The 9723-nt window shown below is 30.5% G+C and overlaps 1 long non-coding RNA gene across 1 annotated transcript; it reads right to left on the reverse strand.

The window, feature by feature from the left end:
• Positions 1-4327: 4327 nt before the first annotated feature.
• Positions 4328-5093, reverse strand: LOC101266825 (uncharacterized). Its single transcript, XR_182778.5, has 2 exons — positions 4861-5093; positions 4328-4733 (listed from the first exon to the last, which is right to left on the reverse strand). It is a non-coding gene; the product is annotated as an uncharacterized lncRNA (long non-coding RNA).
• Between the last annotated feature and the right edge of the window lie 4630 nt (positions 5094-9723).

Consider the following 9723-nt stretch of genomic DNA (forward strand, 5'->3'; position numbering starts at 1 on the left):
ACGGACCGTTGTTTGCAGGACGGACCGTCACAAACTCTTTAAGGAAGTCGAATCTCTGAACTTTGTGACGGAAACAGCAGGACGGACCGTTGCAGGCACGACGGGCCGTCACGAGCTGCGTAACCCTGACTGGGTCGGATTTCTGTTAAAAGTTTTTAAGGGGCGTTTTGGACTATTTATGACAAACTGTATGGAATTAGGGGATAAGTTTAATAACTTATTTACTTGGAGGTTAAAGGAGATAACCTTGAAATAAATAGTGGGTTACTTTTATCATCTTTTATACTTAATTATATGGTAATTAGGGTAAAACAAAGGGAATTGGAAAGAGGAGAAAATTAAAAAGAAAGAAGAGAGAAACGAGCGAGGGAAAGAGAAGAACGCAGAGGAAAGCAAAGGTTTTGGGGGATAGCTTGCTTGATCACGATCCTTCGGTGGAGGTAGGTTATGGTTTATGCTAGTAAACCCTTAATAGCGAATGATATGTATTGGGTAGTATTGTAAAGTCTTCTATATGCTTAATTGTGTGCTTGCATGATGTGATTATGTAATTGTAATGGATTGGAAAGATGAGGCTATGAATCTTAAACCTTAAATCCACTTTGTTAATGATGATGCCTTGGTATAAAAGAAGGCTTGATGAATATAAAAAATGAGATTAGGGGATCGGGTGTCACGTACCGACACGTAGAATTAGGGGATCGGAGTGTCACGTACCGACACCAGGAATTAAGGGATCGGGTGTCACGAACCGACACGTAGTAGTAGGGAATCGGAGTGTCACGTTCCGACACCAGGATATTAAAGAGAATGAATCTTTAGGGGATCGGAGTGTCACCTTCCGATACCAGGATGATAAAGAGAATGAATCTTGAATTATGTTAATATACTCAAATTTAAAGAACCTATTTGCCCAAACGAGTATGGTGTGGAGGCTTGAGTCCTCATAGATGTGCTTGGGTTGTGTCCAAAGGTTATGGTACTTGTTGTTATCAACAGTTGAGTATGGTAGTCAATTTTATGTTATTATCTGATATATATTGCTTTCTATTTTGAGTTGGCCGATGATACCTACTCAGTACTTCTGCCTTGTACTGACCCCTACGTGTAATTTTCTTCTTTGTTATTTGTGGAGTGCAGCAAACGTGCCAGCGTCTTCAACTCGTCCTCAACTCTAGCCAGTCTTCATACGTCAGATTTCAGGGTGAGCTATTGTTCCTAGCTCGGACTTGATTCTCTCTCATTCATGTCTTGATGTCCTTGAAGTTCATACATGGACCATTTGTTTACTTATTTTAGCTTCCTAGATACTCTTAGATTAGTAATTTAAGGATAGAATGTTCTTGTGGTGATGACTTCCAGATTTTAGAAATAATAAGTATTAAATTTTAGAAGTTATTTATTGATTTCATTAACGAGTTTTAAGCTTTCCGCATTATATTCTGTTTATTATGGTTGAAATGTTGGGGTTTAGATTGGTTAGTTCGTTCACATAGGAGGGTAAGTGTGGGTGCCACTCACGGCTCGTTTTGGGTCGTGACAAGACATTTTAAAGCACACCCGCTAATAACAACACATATTATTACAAGACTTTGAGACAATAGCTTAAATCCAAGCATTTGGTATACATTGTTTCAACTATTCAAAAATGTTATCGTATTCATATTGATTTCTTCAAAATATATTATTTTAAAGAATTCGACATATACTTGTCGACATTTTCAAAGAGTCCTTGTGTATAATATTTATGTATTACTTGATGTGGTAATTCTCAATATCTTTGGTTACATTCAGGAATAATTCCATGAATGTGTGTGGATCTGGCACATGAGCATTTTTCTTTTCATATTCTATGATCAAAGTAACTAAATTATTTTCACCCTTTGTCTCAACATGAACAGTGATGTAAAATGATTTGTAATACTCCAATATATCTCCTTCAATTATCTTTTTTTTAATTCTTTTCTTCATCTATTTCTTCCACTTTCTCCTTTGCCACCACTTCTTTTCCATTGGTAAAACAAATTAAATATAGTAAATATTTCATACTATTAATTTCACTTTTAAATGATCGAGTGAGTTGGTTTGAATTTGAACGGATTAAAAATGGATTGAGTCAATAAATAATAAATAATAGAGATAATATTATTATATTATTCTTTGACTTTATTACATTTTTGTTTTAAAAAATGTGTTAGATGATAAATAATATTTAAAACCAAAGGTAAATAATCTCTTAATTTTCTAAATTGGACAAGTTTTGTTAGACATCTATTTTTCGTATACTCCACAACTATTGTTAGATAGAGGAAGTATTTGTTAATCACGCCTTGAATTTTTTCTCTTATATATTTTACGAAACTCATAATCTCTATTAATTTTAGAGATTTGTTGTCCTAATAGATTTGGGAAAAGGAATCTATTTTTTCCTTATAGGAATAATGGAAAGAACATTTTCCTTGTGGAAGACTCTGTTTTTTCTTGAATGATTAGACCTAGATGAATCTTGTTAAATCCTTGTGTTATTTTTCTTCTCTATTTTTTTTATTTGTAATTATGTGCTAATTAATCCACGATATTTCTGACACAATATTGATATCATATATATATTGAAGAATGTATGAACCAAACATTTTGTGATAAATATTGAAATCAAATAAAATAAAGGTTTACCATGGATGAAGTTCCAAAAGATAACTGAGTCAACTGTGCCCCATTCACCTTCATGAACATCCACATTTTGTATGTTATTAGGGGACATGGTGGAGATATGGTGGGCCTGTGCCTATATACTTCATAAAAAATATCTCCATCACACTTAATTTCTATCTCAGAAACTAACTTTCCATGGAGGCTCATTTTTCTTCTATGATATGATATATCACAAAGTTATAATAAAAAAGTGTGTGGTTCAATCATTACATGAGATACTATTCATTTTATAGTTACGCAATGCCAATAGTTTTAACCTCTAGATTATAATACATTTTTTTACTTTTTCTGCCTATACATAATTAGGCGTGTCTATGTATATACACATAATTATTTTGTTCATGAGAATTTTTTAAGATTGTCATACATTTATTAAATACCAAAAGTGTTTTTAAGTCAAAGTCATAAGTTTGGTCATCTTTAATTTTATGATGATCATAATACCTCATAAATTATGTCTCGCGTTGTTAAAGAGCTTAAGTCATAAAATAGTGTTATGCTTGTAGTAAATAAACATGAGTAAGTTTACTATAAATGATCAGTAGCTTGGTGATAAATAGTGTTATGTTTGACTTGAGTGACCCGAGTTCGAAACTCACATCTAATAAGTATTTTCTTTCAATTAAAATAGACCAATTTATCCAAATTGAATCACAATATTATTAGGGGGCGATTATCTCATAAGAATAACTATGCAATGATTATATTTGCTTATATATGTTGAGATTATATTAGCTTATATCACAATATTATTAGTAATAATTATATTAGCTTATATATGTTGTGAATGTTATTAAATAATATTAGTAATGCATGAATTATTTTTTTCTCATATATCCAACCAAACACTATACAATCTCTTGGGAAAAATTTTATATTAGAGATCAATTATAGACATGTTTTGTAATAGAATTGGAGAGGAGACCTTGTCCATGCCGGTGCTAATACTACATATCCCTATCACTACTAATGCTAGATTGCCTATTGTGTGAGCTATTATCTAATGCTCTGACTATATAAACTCATTCATTAATTAATCGGAAAAAGGTCTGAAAAATATTTCAATTTTGAACAAAATTATTGTTACAATATCAAACTTAATAGAGGATTTTTTACCAATACATTATTTAATAGTGTATTTTAAATGTATATATGTACGTACATGGACATATTACTATTTATAATTATGTAATATTTATGATATCTATGTGGACACATATATACCTTTTAAATACATTATTAAATAGTGCAGAAGGAAAAAAGATCATTTCCAAAGTTTACTATGTTACAACAATTTTATCAAAATTTGAATATATTTCAAACAATTTCTTCTTAATTAATTATAAGTGTGTATCTCTACTCTCTTATAGTTAAGTAAAAATGTCAATATGTCTAGACTCTAGACTATAAATTTCATATTTTCTTTGCCTATACATAATTAGGTGTGTGCATTGTACTTACACACAATTATTATCCAATAAGCGATTTTTATATTAAGAAAAGGTAGTAGGTAAAGTTTCTAAGTGGTTCAAGCTAGTTCATAAGCATTTTTTTAAGCTTATCATATAGTTGACAAATACGAAAAGTGCTTATAATCCGAAATCAACCATATATGTATTAGAAGGAGCTTTTATATATGTTTATTTATCAATATCCACTCCCTTTATTTTTTCTACATATATATTAGACATTTCAAAGCAAATTCTTTAACCACACCACATAATATTACTTCAAGTACATACATATATGTATTTATGTATCACTTGATGTGGTAACTCTCAATATCTTTAGTGATATTGATACATAATTCCATGAAAGTCTGTGGATCAGGCACATGCACATTCTTCTTTTAATATTCCAAAATCTAACTAAGTTGTTTTCTTCCTTTGTCTCAACATGAATAGTGAGGTAAAATGATTCATAATACTCTAACATATCTCCTTCAATCATCTTTTTTTTAACCAACTTCTTTTCTTCATCTATTTCTTCAATAACTTCCTTTGCCACCATCTCTTTCCCATCTACACAAAAAAAAATATAGTAAAAAAAATCCATACTACTAATTTCGTTTATTAATGATTGAGTGAGTTAAATTGAATGTGGACAAATTAAAATCGATATGAATTAATATAATATGGATTTACGTACCATGTGTGAATTTTCAAAACCTAACAGAGCCAATAGTACCCAAATCACCTTCATGAATATCCACATTTTGTATCTTATCAAGGCATATGTTGCACATATAATGTGGTTTGTACATAATTATTTCATGGAACACATCTCCATCACATTTGATATTTATCTCAGAAACCAATTTACCTTCAAGACTCATTTTTTCTATGATATATGACTAAGTTATAATAACTAATATGTGCTTCAGCATTACATTAATAGTTCTGCCCTTTTATAGTTAGGCAATGTCAATATGTCAAGGTTTTAGATTATAAATTTCATTTTTTTCCATATACATAATTAGGTGTGTGCATGTAATTAACTACACACAATTATTACAGAATGAGAGTCTTTGGTTATATCTAGTACCCAATATGCTACTTTTATATTAAGTAGGTTAAGTTTCTAAGTGGTTCAAACTAGTTCATAAGCCTATTTTAAAAGCTTAAATATATAATTGGCAAACACTTATAACTCAAGTGCTTATAATCCGATATCAACCATAAGTTGTTTATTTTTATTTATGATATTATAAGAACTTTTTATTTGACGAATCGCTTTACAATTTTACCTTTTCTATCTTTGTACTCCCTAAAATGTTCTTTTTAAAACATGGCATCATACGTGCAGTATGCTATGTAGGACACAAAATTTTCATGTAGGGTGCTATGTAGGACGAATATGTCAATTTGTTCAATTTTATACAAGTTTAATTGTTTAATTGTGCACATCAAAAGTTAAGGGTCAGAGTTGCCAACTGTTGGGTTTAGCAAGTGTGAATGAGAAAAGAAAAGAGAGAATATGAAAAGTGAGGGAACTATTTTGGAGTAAAAATGAAAAGTCATTTCTCTCATATCACCAAAAGAAAGGGAAATTGTTGTCCTTATATAAGGAAACACTTCCATTACTTCTTAAACAGCTAAGAAGAAGATGCCCCTCGCGCCGGCGTCGGCGCTCGCTCGGCTTCGGCAAATGATTTGACTGATTGATAAATTTTTTGAACAAAATTTATTTAATCATTTTTTCTTAAATCAAATAAATCTTGTAAATTATCTCTTAAAATAACAAGTAAAAAGATGAGTTGTAGTGATTATTACCCATTATATCGAAAGGTGATAAATGCTTCAAGACTAGTAATTTATGTTTTGGTTGACTATGCTAATATACTCTATGTTTCACTTCAGACAAGTTTTTATATAGATGTGTGGTTGTGGAAATTAAAAATTGGAGAATCAAGCTTTGGTTGTGATTGGTAGGGAAAATTGAGTTAGTTCATCTTCTCAACAATAGCTTCATAAATTTAATATGACAAAACCTTTTCTTGTGTAACACATAATTTATGTAGATATATTCCTATAAGTCAACACACAAGGTCTCCCGTGTAGGTAATCTACAGAGAACATATATACTTTTCTTCAAAATTTAAGTTATAATAATCCGACCTTGAAATCAACACCATTATCGAACACCCATAACACAATCAGAACATGTACTATGCAAAAAGATCATTTATAGTCTATAGTTTCTGTCCACTACAGCCACCCACCATGTAGTAAAAGTATCCGTTGTGAATCAAATCGATTTAGTAAAGGCTTATGTGTTATAAGTTGTGAATTAAACTGATTTAGATTGAAATATTGGGTTGAATAAATATTAGAGAATTTTATTTGGAATTCAAGCCCAATATTATCAATTGATTAAATATGACTAGGTAGTTGTTAACATAAGAGTTATGTGTATAGTGAAGAAACTATATGTTCCTCTCATCTTTTTTCTAGAGTTGAAACTTCTCAGCTCCATTCTTATCTCTATCTTTAGTTACTTTTCCTTGTAATACAAGAATTTAGGTGTTGTTATTATAATTTAACTATCAATACTCATATTAGTGTTTTAACATTTGTGTTGAAAATTCTGGTTTGTTTAAGCAAATATATGAACTCAAAACATATCCGTAAAGATTCTTCGCATCTTTAATTAAGATTACAAGATTAAAATATATTTTGCTATTTTTTTCATATCTTTAGTTAAGATCACAATTATTATAACAAGAACAACTTTTAGTAGCAATAAACATATACATATTAATAAAGAGTGTTAAAGATTTTACCGGCATTAGTCAAATATCATTAAATTCAATATTGTTAAAGGATTTAGAGACATATAAAAAGAATTTTATATACCATATCAAATCAAAACCAGATAAACAAATTGAAATCGAGTCTTAGAGTACAAATTAAGATGTGTATAATGTCACTAGTAAGACAAGTACATTAGTGAACTGAAAAAAGAACAATTACATAAACAATTCTTATACATAAATATCACATAAATAATCTTTCCAAAAGGAAAGCTTCAAATACATATATGATCACACAATATACAATACATTTTTAACAAGCCTTGTGCTCAAGGCTTTTTAGGCACTTGAGGCATTTCCGGCTTTGACAAAGTTGGCAATTCAAGCTTAGGAATGACAGGAATCTCGAGTTTTGGTAAAGTTGGAAGTTCAACCTTTGAAAATGGTGGAAACTCCGGCTTTGGAATTTCTGGAAATTCGGGCTTTGGTAATGTAGGCAACTCAGGTTTCGAAATTTAAGGGAACTCAAGTTTAGGCAAAGTTGGGATTTCAGGTAAATGTGGCAATTCTGGCTTAGGAAGCTCAGGGATAGTTACTTCAAGAAGATTGCGCGCTTCAACTTGAATCACATAACTACTTGTTAAAAACAATGTGACGAATAATAACTAGAAAAAAGATGGAATATACTTATAAGCCATTGTATAAAGCCAGGTGATAAATTCTTCAAGACTTATAATTTATGTTTTTGTTGATTATGCATTAATTATACTTCACCTCAAACAAGTTTATATAGTGAAAGTAAAAATAGGAGAATTCGTTTTTGGTTGTGGTTTGGTATGAAAAAATACTACGTTAGTTCATCTTCTCAACAATAACCTCCTAATTAATCTAACATGTATAATTACCTAATTAATCAACATTATGTTTTTTTAGGTAATTGTATGTTTAATAAACATCCCTACATATATATTCTCGTTCAACTTTGTTTGTCTTTTAAAAGTCACTTAACTTAGCCAAGTTAGCTTTCATAGTCATGATTACCCAAAATATTATATTTGGTATTCATTTAATGACGTGATAACTGTAAATTTTTACAAAAAAATATTTTAAATTAGATATTATGTTGCATATTGAAATATCACACTCTAGAGTCGATAAGAGATTTCAATGCAAATGAATACACTACAAAATTCTAGATGACTCGTGATCGCTAAATTGCAAGTAAGTAACTTTTTTTAATAATTCATATTAGATAGAATTAGCGATGAGTTTTGCTATTTAGCTAAATAATATATTTGTCCATCAATAGTTTTCCATTTTTGGTAGTGATAGTGAACTACAAAATTAGCTGACATAAAAGTTGTTGAGTTTAGAAAGTATGAATGGGAAAAGAAAAGAGAGAATATGAAAAGTGAGGGAACTATTTTGAAGGGAAAAATGAAAAGTCATTTGCAAAGTGCAAATGAAAAGTCATTTCTCCCATATCGACAAAAGAAAGGGATATTGTTGTCCTTATATAGGGAAACACTTCCATTACTTCTTAAAGAGCTAATAAGAAGATGCCCCCTCGCGCCGCCGCCGTCGTCGCTCGGCTTCGGCTTCGGATTTGGTAAATGATTTGATTGATAAATTTTTTGGACAAAATTTATCTAATCAGTTTTTGTTAAATCAAATAAATTCTCTTATAAATTTGCGGGTAACTGTAACATTTCAAAAAATTGTTACTCTTTTTGAAAAGTCGTTACTTTCCGAAAAGACGTTATTTTCCTAACAGACACATTTTTCTGAAAATTTGTTATTTTTTCCAAAATACACAACTTTCTGGATAAAAGGGGTCTGAACAGATTTCTCTGAACAGACATGTTTCTTGCTGAAAATGACTATAAAAGGAAGTGAATTTTTGTTTTTTTCAAACAAAAATTTTTTTCCTGCTCTGCATAAATTTTTTCTCTCAAACAAATCAAAGTGTCGATCGACTGAGTCTGTGTAACTTGTTCTTGTTTTGAAGTTCGTTGAAGTTAAAGAAATTTGAGGTACCGCTATTTCTTCAACAGGATTAATCCGTTTTATCTTGAAAGAAATTAATCCATAACCTCGGATACAGTGAGGGGATTAAATTTCTTAAGGACACACAGTAGTTTCTGTGGACTCGGATTACGTCTTGTTTTCTATTTACTTTTTGTTTCATCTTATTCTGTTTCTGTCTTTTTTAGGCTAACCTTATAATACAGGTTGAATAACAATCTTAAGAAATTTAATAAGTTTCTGTATTTGAGGTTTTTGGAGATCAAAACCTTTATGGTTTTCTACTCTGCTTGAATTTTTAAAATTCATTCAGTTAACGATTAAAAAAATATAAAAACTTTAACGTTAAATCAGAAACAGTTTGTGTAAAGATTTGTTCTTTACTATTAGTATTTCAAATACTTAAATTATCTGTCATTTGTGACAGAAAAAAGAAAAATGACTAATTTAAGTCAAGCAAATGCTGGAACAGTAAGTGCTGCAATAGTAAGTGTTGCAACAACATCGGTTGCACATAATCGTTCAAATGCTTCCTTAGCACCGTATGAGAAACCTACAAAGTTTTCTGGAGTTGACTTTAAGAGATGGCAGCAGAAGATGTTCTTCTATCTCACTACGTTGAGTCTGCAGAAGTTCATTAATAAGAATGATCCTGTTATGTCAGATGAAACTCCGCCTGATGAACGATTCTTGGTAACAGAAGCATGGACACACTCAGATTTTTTGGGTAAAAA

The sequence above is a fragment of the Solanum lycopersicum genome, chromosome 5 (assembly GCF_036512215.1).
Source record: "Solanum lycopersicum chromosome 5, SLM_r2.1".
Taxonomy (NCBI): domain Eukaryota; kingdom Viridiplantae; phylum Streptophyta; class Magnoliopsida; order Solanales; family Solanaceae; genus Solanum; species Solanum lycopersicum.